The 13,995-nt window shown below is 43.7% G+C and overlaps 1 long non-coding RNA gene across 1 annotated transcript in view; it reads right to left on the reverse strand.

Annotated features, from left to right (window-relative positions):
• Positions 1 to 586: 586 nt before the first annotated feature.
• Positions 587 to 13,995, reverse strand: part of LOC147823577 (uncharacterized) — a 96,040-nt gene continuing 82,631 nt past the window's right edge. Inside the window, exon 3 of the long non-coding RNA XR_015443538.1 lies at positions 587 to 2,370. This is a non-coding gene — a long non-coding RNA (uncharacterized LOC147823577). The remainder of the gene's footprint in view (positions 2,371 to 13,995) is intronic.

Here is a 13,995-nt window from a genome sequence, read left to right on the forward strand (position 1 = left end):
TGCCCACAGCAGAGCTCACGCCACTGTCAAGACCTTGAAGCTCAAGAACTATGGGCTGAATAAATTTATTTTCTTAATAAAGTCCTCAGCCTCAGGGTAACCCACGACAGTGATGGAAACTGACAAATACACCAAGATTCCCAAGCTGCAGTGCTCAGCCTCCAGGGGTCTGTGGAGTTCTTGCTGGGCTTCTCCACATCCTCTCTGACATTCTCTGGGACCCAGTGAGAGTCTGCCCAGTGAGGACTCTGTTCCCACCATGTGTATATGCAATTATCTTTAAAATATAGGTAGATTGGCTGTGGTTAATAAAATAAAATTCATGAATTGCAGGCTATTTGTATCTGTATTAATAACATGCAAACTTGTTTAAAAATATTACCAAAATTAAGTCAATTGTTAACATGTAATTCTTAATCAACCAATTCTAAACTTACTATTTTTTTTAGCTAGGATCTCTGGCTTTTAATATACAACTATTTGCCATCAACTGATCTCTGCTCCATTAGTTCATTCTACAAAGTGATGATAAAAACATTGAAACATGTCAGCAATTCGAAGTGTTCCACTAAAACAAAGCCAGGACTCAACTCTTAGATCAAAACTTTTGAGTTTATTGGTTTCATCTTGGGAAAGACCAAGGATGGCTGGCATAGATGCATACAGTTCAACAAGGGGCAGTCAGTTAAACATAAGCCAGGGGAGAAAAAGACAAAGAAAATAAGATAGACTAGAATAGCACCGTGGGTAAGCTAGAACATAAAAGGCATTCCTGTGAAATCCCTCGTGCTTCCAGAGCTGGGCAGACAGAGAGGTTCTGCCTTCTGTAAACAGCCAGAGGGAAGAGGGCACCATTACCAGGTACATAATTCATACTATCTGTGAGGTAAGGACGCATCAGCCTCCTACAAGATGCCCAACTTTTTCTGCTGGCAAGATGAGAAAAATCTCAAGAAAGAACAATACCCCTAGCCTCACACTTGTTGCAACAGATCAAAAAATTAATCTTATCCAATGTCTTCATGTCAAAAGGCCATTCTGCAAATAATTGACTACACCCCTTCCCTAGTGACTGTACCCTCCCCACAGTTGGTGAAAATGGTCTCTGCCCTCTTCTTTATGAAACAGAGGCAAAGAAGGCGACTGACTTGCACTGCACAAAGTCAAGTACTCAGATACCGAAGAACCAATTTGCTCAAACAAGATGTACAGCAATGCTCCGTCTCAGCTCAGCTCCATTGGTGCTTTTTTTGAATTATGTTCATAATTCTTTTGAATAACGAAATCCCCCAAGACCTCTTCATGGCGATCTTTCATCTCATTTCATTTTTGTCAGGAGCAATGCTACATAATTTTAGGGAAAAATTCTACTTCTCCTGCCTACAGGCCAGCTATGGCATTTTGAGACATAATTCTATTTTGGCCCGCAGGTCACAACTGAGACCTCAACGATCCGGTGATACTGTGATTCTCCAGGACAAGATTACACGAGCTGAAGACATCCTGGGAGGAACCAAATCTTCATCTTCTCAGTTCCTCATTGTTCTTGGATTGTTACACCTTGTTTATCCCCATGCACTGAACTCTCTGTCCTGAGTCATTTGTTACATCTATTTCTCCTGACCTACTGAATAAAAGGTGCAGGAAGCTGGGGGCTTTCCTCTTTGCCGCCCAGAGCAGCACTGATCAGGCCCAAAGCTCAGCTTCTTCTCAAAGTCTCATTTTTCTACCTTTCCTGTATAATAAGTTAATTCGTCTTGTGCTGCCATGGCTCGCAGGACACTAGGACCCACTGCAGAGGTTCTAGTAATGTCCCCTTTCCTTATTCCCTACACATTTTCTCTTGCACATTTCTGCTGCAGTGTGCCCCTCTAACTCTTAGCCTTGCCTTGGAGCTCTCAGGGGAGTAGAAAATAGATGACCTCTGGGAGGAGGAGAACAAGAGGAAGACACTGCAGAGGTGAATGAAATGACAAAGCCTGGCACTGCCCTGTGGAGAAGAGCTGTAACCCATTCCTGGAGATAGGTAGGCTTCGGGCTCGCAGCTCAGCACCTTGCTGCTAATTGGAAAACTAGAATTACCCTGTGCACCATGCATTCTCCAGGGCCATCTGCATATGGCCTGCAATGGCCACCAGGCCATTGAATAATTCATGGAGCAAATAGTGCCAGAGAGCTGAAGGCAAGAATGTGCAAAGCATGTCCCCACTGATACTGCAGTGTAGCTGGGAGGAGTCCTGCAATGCAGACCCCATAGGAATTTCAATATGGCCGTGAACATGAGAACTCTGAAGTCCAATTCTTGAGTCCTCCTCTCATTTCTGCTGTCACCATGAGCAAGTCAGGCTCTTGAGGCTTCAGTTTTGTCATCTGTAAAACAGACAGCAATGACTCGTAGAGAAAGAGCTTTGAACAATGCTGGGGCTGACTCTAGTAAGACTGTTATCTCTTTAATAGTGACCCTGATTTACCGAGCTTATGACATTCCAGATACTATTTGGGATAGTTGATGTATTCAATGCGTTTTAACTCATTTAACTGTTTAATGTTCCTGTTCAGAAGGTACAACTGTTTTTTAATTAGTACATGTTTGTGGTACATAATGTTTACATCCCGTGTGTGGAGTTGGTACATGTGCACAGCACATCTTAATTCATTTTTTCATCTCTTTTCCCTTCCTTCCCATCCCTTTCCTTGCATCTCTCGATCCCTTTCCCATTTGAGAAAGATCTATCTCCCTACTTCCTATTATCTAGCTTTTATTTTGCTCTTTATTTATAGTCTGTTTGTCGTATAAAAGAAACCATGCAATATTTGAGATTGTGAGTCTGATGTATCTCACTTAACTTTGCAGTCTCAAGGTGCATCCATTCCCTACAAATGCCTCAAGTTTATCCTCTTTATGGCAGAGCAGTACTCCATCATGTATAAATACCATATTATCTTAGTATACATTTTATACTTTCTTCTTCTGGTACCAGGAATTGAACTCAGGCCCTTTCACTTGCCAGGCAGGTGCAACGCCACTGCTGAGCTACATTCCCGGCCCACACCACATTTTCTTTATCTGTTCTTCTGTTGATGGACATATAAGCTGCTTCCAAGACTTAGCTATTATGAATTATGCTACTATAAACATAAGTATGCATGTATCCATAATATGATGGCTTTAATTCTTTGGGGATGATACCTCGAAGGGGAATAGCTGGACCAAATGGAATGTCTAGTTTTAGTTTGGAAGACTCTCCATACTGATCTCCACAGTAGTTGCACGAGTTGACATTCTGACCAGCCATGTAGGAGGGTTCCTCCCCCGACCCAAAGCCTCACCAGCTTTTGGTATTTGATTTCCTGATGATGGCCATCCTTTCCAGGGGTACAATAGAATCACACATCACGGGTACGGCGATTTGGTGCCCTCTCCGAGATTCCCAGGGTACACACTCTGGGCCCAAATGACCTGGGCCCAGCCGTTCAGAAGTTGTGCAACTTGTGCAAATCAGTTACCATCTCTCCGGGTCTGCCTTCAGCCTGCCTGTTCCCAGTCTGCTCCCCTCTTTCCCATGACCCCAGCGTACCACGTTCCCAGGCCCCCTGCCAACTCAAGAATTGGCTCCTTGCCCCAAGTGTCTGGTGAGCTGGGCCATCAGGAAGCAGTGGTGATCTTGATGGGTAGGAGCAGGGAATGTCCGGGTGCTCACCCACTGGCTGTTTAGATGACTTCAGTGGTGGTGGCCTCATTTCCTCTTGGGTTCCAGTTCTGTGGGGCCACCCACAAGACATCACCTCTTCTGTCTCTCCCACCTGCAGAAGCAGCTTCGGGCTGTTGCTGATCTCCAGATCACTCCCATCCACAATTTGCCTTTTCTGCTCTAGGCAATACCAGGGTAGCCAGAGCCCTGAATCAGATTTCCTCTGGTGACAGACAACTAGGGCGGCAACTGTGACATATGCAGTGCTGCATCTGCTAAATGGAATACTAATTGTGCTTTAAATGACTGTTGCAAAATGAAGTGAGTTAATATATTTAAAGAGCTTGGAGCAGAGCCCAGTGCAGAGGAAACGCAGCTATGCTAGAACACACAACCAAACACCATAGTCTGTTGTGGAATCACAAATGGAGATGGCTGGAGCTAAAGGAAGGCTGGGAGGAAACCAGACAATAAGAAGGGGAAGGGTGTTCCAGGCACAGGGAGCAGACTGCTCAGGGCCTGAGGTGAGGGGGAGCAGGGGCCATGCCAGGAGCCAGGGGAGGGAAGAGTTCAGAAAGAGTGGGCATTGGAACCATGCAAGGGGAGGGGTGGCATTGGGGACCAGCATGGGCTGGAAGGGAAAGGCCCAAGGCATGGTTTTTAAAGTGCATTAAAGAGCTCAGAGTGCCCTGAGGACAGTGGAAACCGTTGCAGTGTTTTAGTTAGTGGCGTGACAATCAGATTTCTGTCTTAGAGAAGGAGGTTTTCTTTTGGCTGTAATATGGGAAATATATGGAGTGGAAAGGAGAAAAGAAAGACAATGGAGGAGCCGTTGGGAAGCCATCGTGCATGTCCGGGCAAAAGGGAATGGCTTGGATCAGCACAGTGAGTATGAAGGCAGAGAAAAATAGAAAGGCTCAAGTTATCCTGGAGGTGAAAGTGACCGAGTTGACATTGGATTGGACATGGGAGGCAGAGGAGAAGGAGCATCTGCTCAACAGCAAACACACAGCAGGGTGGTTACAAGTGGGAGCTGCAGCATAGACAGCCAGCCTCCAAACCCCAGCTCTATGCAGGACTAGTTGCCAAGCCTGGAGCAAGGCACCGACTCACTTGGGGCCTCAGATGTATGAAATGAGGATACTAATTGTAACTTCCTTGTTGGGCTCTGGAAAAGGTTAGATGAGGTAAGCATGGCAAATGCTTGGAACAGAGCCTGGAATATCAGAAGCACAACAATCTTGGCCACTGTTAGGAGATGAAGACGATGGGAGGAGGCACAGCCTCAAGGGTGGGAGCACCATGGTTGGGTCTGAGCTGTCCGTGGACCCAAAGACCAAGTTCTGGAATAGAGATGTCAACTTTGTCTTAGAATCATCTCTGAATCCCTGGAACAGATGCAGCTGTCCAGGTAAAGTGCAAATACTTTAGTACCACAGGTCACAACCTAGGGGAATGTCAACAGTTAAGTGACAAGTTTAAGAGGGCAGGGAGGTAACCAGAGAGAAACAGTGAGAAAAGTAGGAAGGGGGCCAGCAGTAGCCACAGACCAGCTGGGAGTAGAAAGACAAGAGGCAGAACAACACCAGGATGGGGACTGAGAGTTACCGGTATCACCTGGTCCTCCTTCCTGTGCTCTCCAGCCAAGGATCATGTGACACAGGAGCAAAAAGCCTGACCCGGTCAATGTATAAAAGAGCAAACATGAGGCACCCATGTCTGACCTTTTGTGCTGATCCAAAAACACATGACAACCCACCTCAGTGACTGGAAACAAGACAATGCAGTGTTTCCAGCCACTGTATGGAAGCCTTGATCATGTCCTGCTTATGACAGACTACTCAGCAAGGATTCCTACTGGGTCCAAATACCTGCTCTGCGGGGGGAACAAGCATGAATGTAGTATGCTTTGTTTATTAGAACTGCAAGATCCAGCCCAAGATTCACCCCTGGATTCTGACAGCAGTTGCAGCACACTGCAGGCTGGAGAGGTCCCTTCGCCTGGTGCCAGGATGATCAGAAATGGGAAGCTGCTTTATCCTCTGTGCTCAAGCAAATGGGAGTTGTAATTTTTATAATCATCCTAAAAGCTTTCTATGATGTAGTTTTGAGAAGTGTTGACAACAAAACCGAGTACTTTCTCTTGAACCTACTACCCCAAACATTAACACTTAATTTTCTTAGAAAAGCTCAGCAACAGACTCTGCAACCCTTTGGCACAGGAGAAGCTGCGCCTTGGAATGAGAGTAATTTTCTACTCTAAGGGAAAAATTTACCCTAGTAAAATTAACCTTTTAGCATAAGATGAACCTGCTCCATTTCTCACTCCCCCATTCGAAAGGTTAGCTGGGTTGCTGAACTTCCACGAACTCAAAAGAAAGTACTGTAGGGTGTGGTAGTGGACAATGTAATCCCAGAACACTGAAGGCTGGGGCAGGAGGATCACAATTTGGAGCCAAGCAACGTGTCAACTTAGCAAAATAAAAATAAAAACGGTTGGGCTGTACCTCAGTGCAGAGGCCCTGGGATCTATCCTCTGTATTGAACAAGGAAGGAAGGAAAGAAGGCAGGCAGGCAAGGAGGGAGGGGGGGAAGATAGGGGAGGGGAGAAAGGGAAGGGGAAGGGAAAGAGAAAGGGAAGAGGAAAGGGAAGGGAAAAGGAGAGAGGAAGAAAGGAAAGGAAGGAGGTATTAAATGGAGCCCAAACCAGCCTGGAAGGGGCACCAAGAAAAGCCAGAACCAAGACTAGCCAGTCTGAAAGCTGGTAACTGTTATCAAGTTAACAGCCCTCATTGATCAATATGTGACCAATAGAAAGGAAGTATGAAGGATGTTTTTTAATCTCCATGAAAAATAAGATATCCAGAAACTATATGAATGGCAATTTACTCTTGTAGCATATCGGTCTTGAAGTTAGGAGCTGGTAGCACATTCAAGCACAAATGCTAATGGACACCCTAAATATAGATTATATTCCATCTGGGTGCCAAGGGCCTGTCTCAGCACCTTAACCAGAGAACCAAACCAGAGGAGGAAAGCAGCTTTTAAAAAAGCAAAAAAGGAAAGAGATTCACTTATAATTTTATCTGCTATAACAACATCTAGTCATAGGACTAGGAGTCATCTGTTTCGTGGGTTATTTGTGACTCAGATGTTAATCCTGCTGCTGTCCTTAAATACATGGAGAGAAAAGAGATTTTTCTCTCTTTAAACTCCAAAGAGTTTTGCTGAAGCAGGTAGCTCATAGTAGGTGGCAGTGAGTTGTTTAAAATAATTTTTACGATTTGTCTTTGACATTCACTGCATTTGCACAATGAGCAGAGCTGCTGTTTCTCTTCTTCCAAGACCATTTAAACTCTAGCACCACTGGGACCTAGTCCCTTCAGCATTTTGCAAGAGTAGTGCTTTGCACTAACTCAGCAGCTCACCTGTGTTTACAAAACAAAATTCATTTTTTCCAGGTTTGGCTTTGCTTGTTAACAAAGTGAGTAGATACTTCTCAAGCCAAAATCTCTCCTCTGTTTATGGTTGGAGATTTTGACCCAGATGAAAAAACAAAATCCCCTGATGAGCACAGAAAATCACTAACAGGCCAGGGATTTAGCTCAGTGGTGCCAGCACCTGCCTCGAAAGGGCAAGGTCCTGAGTTCAATCCACGATACTGACGGAAAAAAAAAAAAAAAAAGAAGTAAAAAAATCACTAGCATCCAGAAGACTCTCTGTACAATAATCCCGTAATACACGGATCCATTGTGAGAACCAGTGGGCTGCTCAAAAGTCAACAGTGGCTATTTGTGCTTGGCCCATTCCCCCCACTTAGAAGATTTTTGTGGGATAAATAGCCAGAGGTTGACAAGACGTGTGTTTAGGGTTGAACTTTACATTTTTCAGAATTTGTTTGGAGCAGTAAGGTGTACTATTCTGGATGTGTTGGTTTCTTTTTGTGCAAATTCTGCTAAAAGCCAAGTACAATCAGCAGGATGAAAAAAGTTAAATCCAGACCCTGCAATGAGAGAGAAAGCTACTTCTGGGCTCAGGGTCATGGCTGTCCCAGCCCTCTTCACTGGAATCTGCAGGGAAACGCTGGCTCTCACCTACTAATCAGATCTGTAGACTCCCACTTAAAACCTTCTGGTGGCTCTTAATTACTCTTAAATTAAATTCCCTACTCTAACCAGCAACATCCTACACAATCACACCCAGCTGTATTATAGGCTGCATTGTGTGCCCTAAAATTCACATGTTGAAGTCCTAACCCCTAGTGCCTCAGCATGTGATGATATTTGGAGACGGAGTCTTTTAAGAGGTACTTAGGGTACACTGAGGTCATGGGAGCAGGTCCAAATCCAGTAAGATTGTTGTCCATAGGAAAAGAGATTCGGGCACCATCCCCACTGGAGGAAAGACAGCCTCTTTTAAAAATGGTGTTGGAAAAAGTGGACTTCAACCTGCCAAAGATTAAAACTAGACCCATACCTATCACCGTGCACTAAACTAAGATCGAAGTGGATTAAAGATCTAAATATTAAAACAGAAACACTAAACTTGCTGGAAGACAAGTCAGGTAGAACTCTTGAAGACATTGGCATAGGAAAAGACTTTATGAACAAATCCTCAGTAGCACGGGAACTAGCAGAAAGAATCAACATCTGGGATCTCATCTTATTAAAAAGCTTCTGCACTGCAAGAGAAACCACCAACAGAGCTAAGAGATAACTTACAAGGTGGGAAAAAAATTTTACCACCTATGCCTCAGACAAAAGTCTACTATCTAGAATATATAAAGTGGGCCAGGGATTTAGCTCAGTGGTTTCGCCACCTACTGCGCAAGCGCAAGGACCCGAGTTCGATCCCCGGTGCCAAAAAAAGAAAAGACTATATAAAGAACTTTAAAAAATCAGACCCAATTCAAAAATGGGCATCTGAAATGAGCAGACATTTCTCAGACAAAGAAGTAAAAGCAGCAAATAAATATGAAAAAATGTCCAACACCGCTGGTCACTCGAGAGATGCAGATGAAAACAATGCTGAGATTCCACCTCACCCCAGAGAGAATGGCTGCTATCAAGAAATCAACCAACAACAAATGCTGGTGGGGCTGTGGGGAGAAAGGAACCTTTCTCCATTGTTGGTGGGAGTGCAGACTGGTGCAACCACTGTCGAAGTCAGTATGGAGATTCCTCAAATAACTAGGATTAGAGGTCCCATTTGACCCAGCTATTCCCCTGCTGGGTATCTTCCCAAAAGAATTAAAAGAATCATACCACAGCGATATATGCACACCCATGTTTATAGCAGCACAGTTTGTAATAGCTAAAGCTTGGAAACAGCCCAAGTGCCCATCACTGGAAACTGGATAAAGAAGATGCGTTTGGTTTTTTTATAAAATGGAGTACTACTCAGCCATAAAGAACGAGAAACTAGAGACATTTATAGCTAAGTGGATGCACATTGAGGCCATACTCTTAAGTGAAATAAATAGGACACACATGTGTAAATACCGAATAGTTTCTCTGGTATGAAAAACTAAAAATGTAAATAAGGATCAAAATGTATAATTACATTGTGTAATAGGAAGAAAAGGTCTAAAAGAGTAGGGGAAGTGGGAGGGGTAGGGGAAAGGAAAGAAGGGAATAGAAAAAATATGAGAAAAGGAAAAACATGGAAACAAAGTCTTTGTAGATAGGGAAGGGGGAGTGAAGGGAGGGCAGGGGAATGGGGAAAAAATAAGAACCAAAATACATCATGTAAAAGTACAAGATCCCAATGATGAATGTAACTGTATCGTACACCCAATATGTACCCATAAACTCAATGGAAACAAACAGGAGAGATTGGGGTATGGTCATGCATAGAAGAAAGACCACGGGAAGACAGAGGAAGAAGAAAGCCTCTGCTCATCAAGGGGACAGGCTTCAGAAGAAATGATCTCCCCTCCACCTTCATCTCAGACTTCTGATCTCAAGATCTGTGATAAAATATATTTCTGCTGTTTAAGCCACTCGGCCTGTGGAGCTTTGTTATGGCAGTGCGAGCTAATGAGTATAAGCCTGCTCACTCTGAGCTCCACCTGTCCTTGCCTTCTTGCAGTATGTCTGAACATGCCTAAGTGGTTTCCCCTGTAGGTCACTACCTGCTTCTCTTGGTACTTTATGTCCTTTCTTATCCTCTGTATCCTTTTTGGATTCTTCCACCCCTGATTCTACAGGCAGCCATTGTAAGTCTACCTGTAAATCCTTTGTATAGCATATGTATATATATTATATCTCAGCTGTTTCTCTAGTGAACCCTAACTGATACAAAAACCGGAGACATAATTTTTAAATTATGAGATGTAATTCACATACCACAAAACTCACCATTTTAAAGTGTACACATCCAACAGCCAAGGTTGTAAAATACTCCACTATTCTGTAATTCCAGAACAGTTTAATCACCCCCAAAAGAAACTCCATACTAAGTAGCAGTCATTCACCATTTTCCCTAACCCTTAAGTCCCCAGCAACCACTAATCTACTTTCTGTATCCATGATTTACTTGTTCTACACATTTCACAAAAATGCAACTGTGAAAAATGCAGCCTTTGGCTTCTTTCACTTATCACGATGTTTTCAAGCTTCATTTATCAAGCATTTATTAACACCACATTCTGTTTACCCCTTCCTCGGCGGATGGGCATTTGAGTCATTTGTACTTTCTGTCTCTTGTGAATAATGTTGCTATAAACACACATGTGCAAGTTTCTGTATGAACATGTTTTCTATTTTCTTTAATACATACTTACATGTGGAACATTCTGGGTCATAAACACACATAACTTTGTGCTTACTTTTTGAGGATCTGCCAAACTGATCTCAATACCAGGTGCCCCATTGTATACTCTCATCAGCAATATATGAGGGCAAGGCATGTTTTTAGAGACTAGATAATTATGAATGAAGAACACTGACCTTTATAGACTGCCCAAGGTTAAAAGAGAGAGGGAAAAAATATTTTATTAGAGAGGAGATGTTTTATTATGGGACTAAATGGCTCACAAAGTCATGCTGCCTCATTTTTAGCCAACTTTATCGGAGCTAAATTCACATTTTAGCCACATATTTGGTCTTAACGTGAGCAGCCTGGGTCTCTATGGCATCTTTTTCTCAAACAGTATAAGTAGCTTCAAGATATCATTTAATGCATGTAATGTGATTTCCTATTCAGTAGGGAGGGATAAGCTTGACATTGCCCACTTAGCTTTATTTCTGAAAATTAACTTTTGCAAAGATAGAAAGACCAGTCTTGTTTTAAATCACTAAACTGCAGAATGGATTTCATCCATTATATCAGTCTTTATTCTAATATTTTAAATAAGGTAAATTCTACATGTCCAGAAGATTCTTGGAGGTTAAGAAGGCATAAGAGGAACACTGTGTGTGTGTGCACATATGTGTGTGTGTGTGTGTGTTCCACAGAATGAGAGAAACACACTCACAATCAGTAACTACCAACTGCTACCTTGTTTATGTAGCTGGAACCTACCACCACACCGGCTGCTACCAAACTGTATACAGTACCTCCTTGAGAGAGAGCAACCTAAAAGGTAAAGAACTCTGATTCTGAATTTATATGCATTATTCTGCACGGAGCAACAAATATAGAAGAAATGTATTTACAAAAATAGTGAACCTACTCTACTGTGGATCAGGTAAGTGTCCATGTATTAAAGACTGGTTCCCAGGGGGACACTACTGGGAGCTTGGTGGACTCATAGGAGATGGGGCTTAGTAAGAGGTCCTCAGTGATTAGGAGCTTCCCATGAGGGGAAATGTCAGGCCTCAGCTCCTTCCTCTTCCTCTTTAGCTTCCTGGCCTTGAGAGGAGCAGTTTGCTCAACTGCACACTCCCAGACATCACCATCCAGCACACTTACCAGAGCCCCCAAAACAATGCAGATATGTGATCTTGGACTAGACCCTCCACAACTGTGAGCTAAAATAAACCTTTCTTCTCTATAAGTTATCTCAGGAATTTTGTTACAGTTGTACTGCTAATATATACATTTATGTCACTAACACTGATTTTTTTTTTCCTCCCATCAAAGATTTATCTCAACCCCCTCCCAAAAAAGATTACTAAAGGCTACAAACTCAACACAATTTCCTCTCCTGTTCATGAAATTCTTGTCCATCCTCTAATTACACACGCAAGACTGTACCTTACCCTACAGGGCAATCTATTGAGTTTGTTCCCCACAAGACCCCATTTCCGAGGAAAAGCCCTTTCATACGCAATTTTCTCAAACTGTAAAATTCCTCTCCAGAGACAGCCATACCCAGTGGCTCAGCTGATCTCGATACCCGGCATTGTGCAGAAGGTGGGGGTGGGGTAGAAAGCTCCCAGCAGCCAGGAGCCCGGGAGCAGGGGAGGCAGCTGTTTCGCAGCCCTCACTGCGCAGCAGAACCAGGGATGGTGCCTTTCCCGAGGTCACGGGGTGTACTCGGGGTGAGCCAGCAGACCGCCAAGATGGGGCGGGGAGCATCCTATGGCCAGCTCCGAAACACAGAAGGAAACGAATGACCACAAGGGCCCTGAGAGGACCCCGGCTCCCAACACTTCCCAGTGCATCTCAAAGCCTCTGTTTCTCCAGCTCTAAAGTAGAGGCGGGCTATTGTGCCATCTCTTTGGGAGAATGCATGGGAGAATGATGCTATCAAATTAATGAGAAACTATAAATTCAAAGGTACTGGTTCTTCAAGCTGAGTGTGTATCTTTTTACTGGGGGAGGCAGTTAAAACAAATTAGTTGTTCTCATTTCAGAGGTTCAGCGTATTAGGTCTGGAGTGGGGCCCCCAGAAGTGCAGTTCTACTAACTTCTTAGGGGGCCACTAGTAGTGTCAATCTGGACCCACACTCAGAACCACTTGCTGAAGCACAGAATAAATGTCCGCTGTACTATAATGGCAATCATGAGGCATGTCCAGACTGAACAGTAAGAAACAATTTTACTTCCAGAATAAGCAAGAAGATGTATATATATACAGCTAAGTGTTATATGGCTACATGTTGTGATTAGGTTCTTAAAGTCAGAATGAGCTGGCATTTTCAACCGAGCCTTGTGTTCTAACTCAACACAAAGGAAGAGACCAAGTCTACCACTCCCTGGTGGGCTCTGAGCCTGTAGCTTTGGCTTCCTCTGCACAGGTGAAGAATCTCAGCCCCTGATTCCCACCGCAGGGAGAGGATCAGAGCTAAGGAAGATGCTTGTCATACCTGTGAATTCTGTGCAGAGTTAAGAATTAATGAGCTACTAATAGTGTTTCCTGTGGGAATATAGCTTTACAGCTTTCAAACGCTTCCCAGTGATCAAGACAGTCAAGTTTTGGGAAGGAATAGACAAATTGATAAGTGGAACAGAATAGAGAGCCCAGAAATTGACCCACACAAACATTAATATCCAACCGATTTTTCTTTGACAAAGGAGGAAAGGCTATTCAGTGGAGAAAAGCTGGTCTTTTTAATGGTGTTGGAGCAACTGGGTATTCATATACAAAAGAAAAAAAGGAAGAAAGGAAGGAGGGAAAGAAGGAAGGCAGGCAGGAAGGAAGGAAAATAAAGACCCTACGCCTTTTAGAAAATTCACTCAAAATGGACAAGAGACCTAAGTATAAACTGCAAAACCATGGTGAGAGCCAGAAAAAAATGAACAATAACTGGAAGACTCCTAGGCACCAGTTTACTTCTAGGTACTTTTCATAGCTTTTTGTACTAATTTTGCACTTCATCCAAAAGGTTTTACCCCTCCCGATTTACAGAATTTTTTTTCCAGTGAAGAATAATTTTTTTGTGCTGCCCCTGTATACATCTGGGGCTGGAACATCACTCGCCTATCAAAAGGGGAGGACCGTGTGGAAAAGCTCTTCTCCCCCTACTCTCTAGCTGGGGACAATGACCTTCAACTCCCCATCCTCACCCCGTGGAGGCACCAGGGACAAAGCCTCCCAGGGCAGAGGGTGACTGCGTGGCCCATTCTCTTCTCTGCTCTTCACCTCCTCAGTGGGCTTCAAGGAAGGTGAAACTCACTCTGAAGTTTACACCGATTCTGCTGACCAGGCACAGAAACATGCTCGGACGGGGTAACGACTGCAGCAAGTATTGCTCAGTGTGCGACACACTCTGAATCAGGAGCGACGATTTTCCTTTAGTGTCAGCCCCTCTTTTGACCTAGGCGTTCACAACTCAAATCAGGTGATATTTTTATGTGAAATGTGTCACATAGTATGCATGCCCTTTTGCTCAGTGACATGCATAAGAACCATGGT

This window comes from Heterocephalus glaber, unplaced genomic scaffold, assembly GCF_053883595.1.
Source record: "Heterocephalus glaber isolate CG9 unplaced genomic scaffold, H.glaber_assembly_v1.0 deba00001572, whole genome shotgun sequence".
NCBI classification, from domain to species: domain Eukaryota; kingdom Metazoa; phylum Chordata; class Mammalia; order Rodentia; family Bathyergidae; genus Heterocephalus; species Heterocephalus glaber.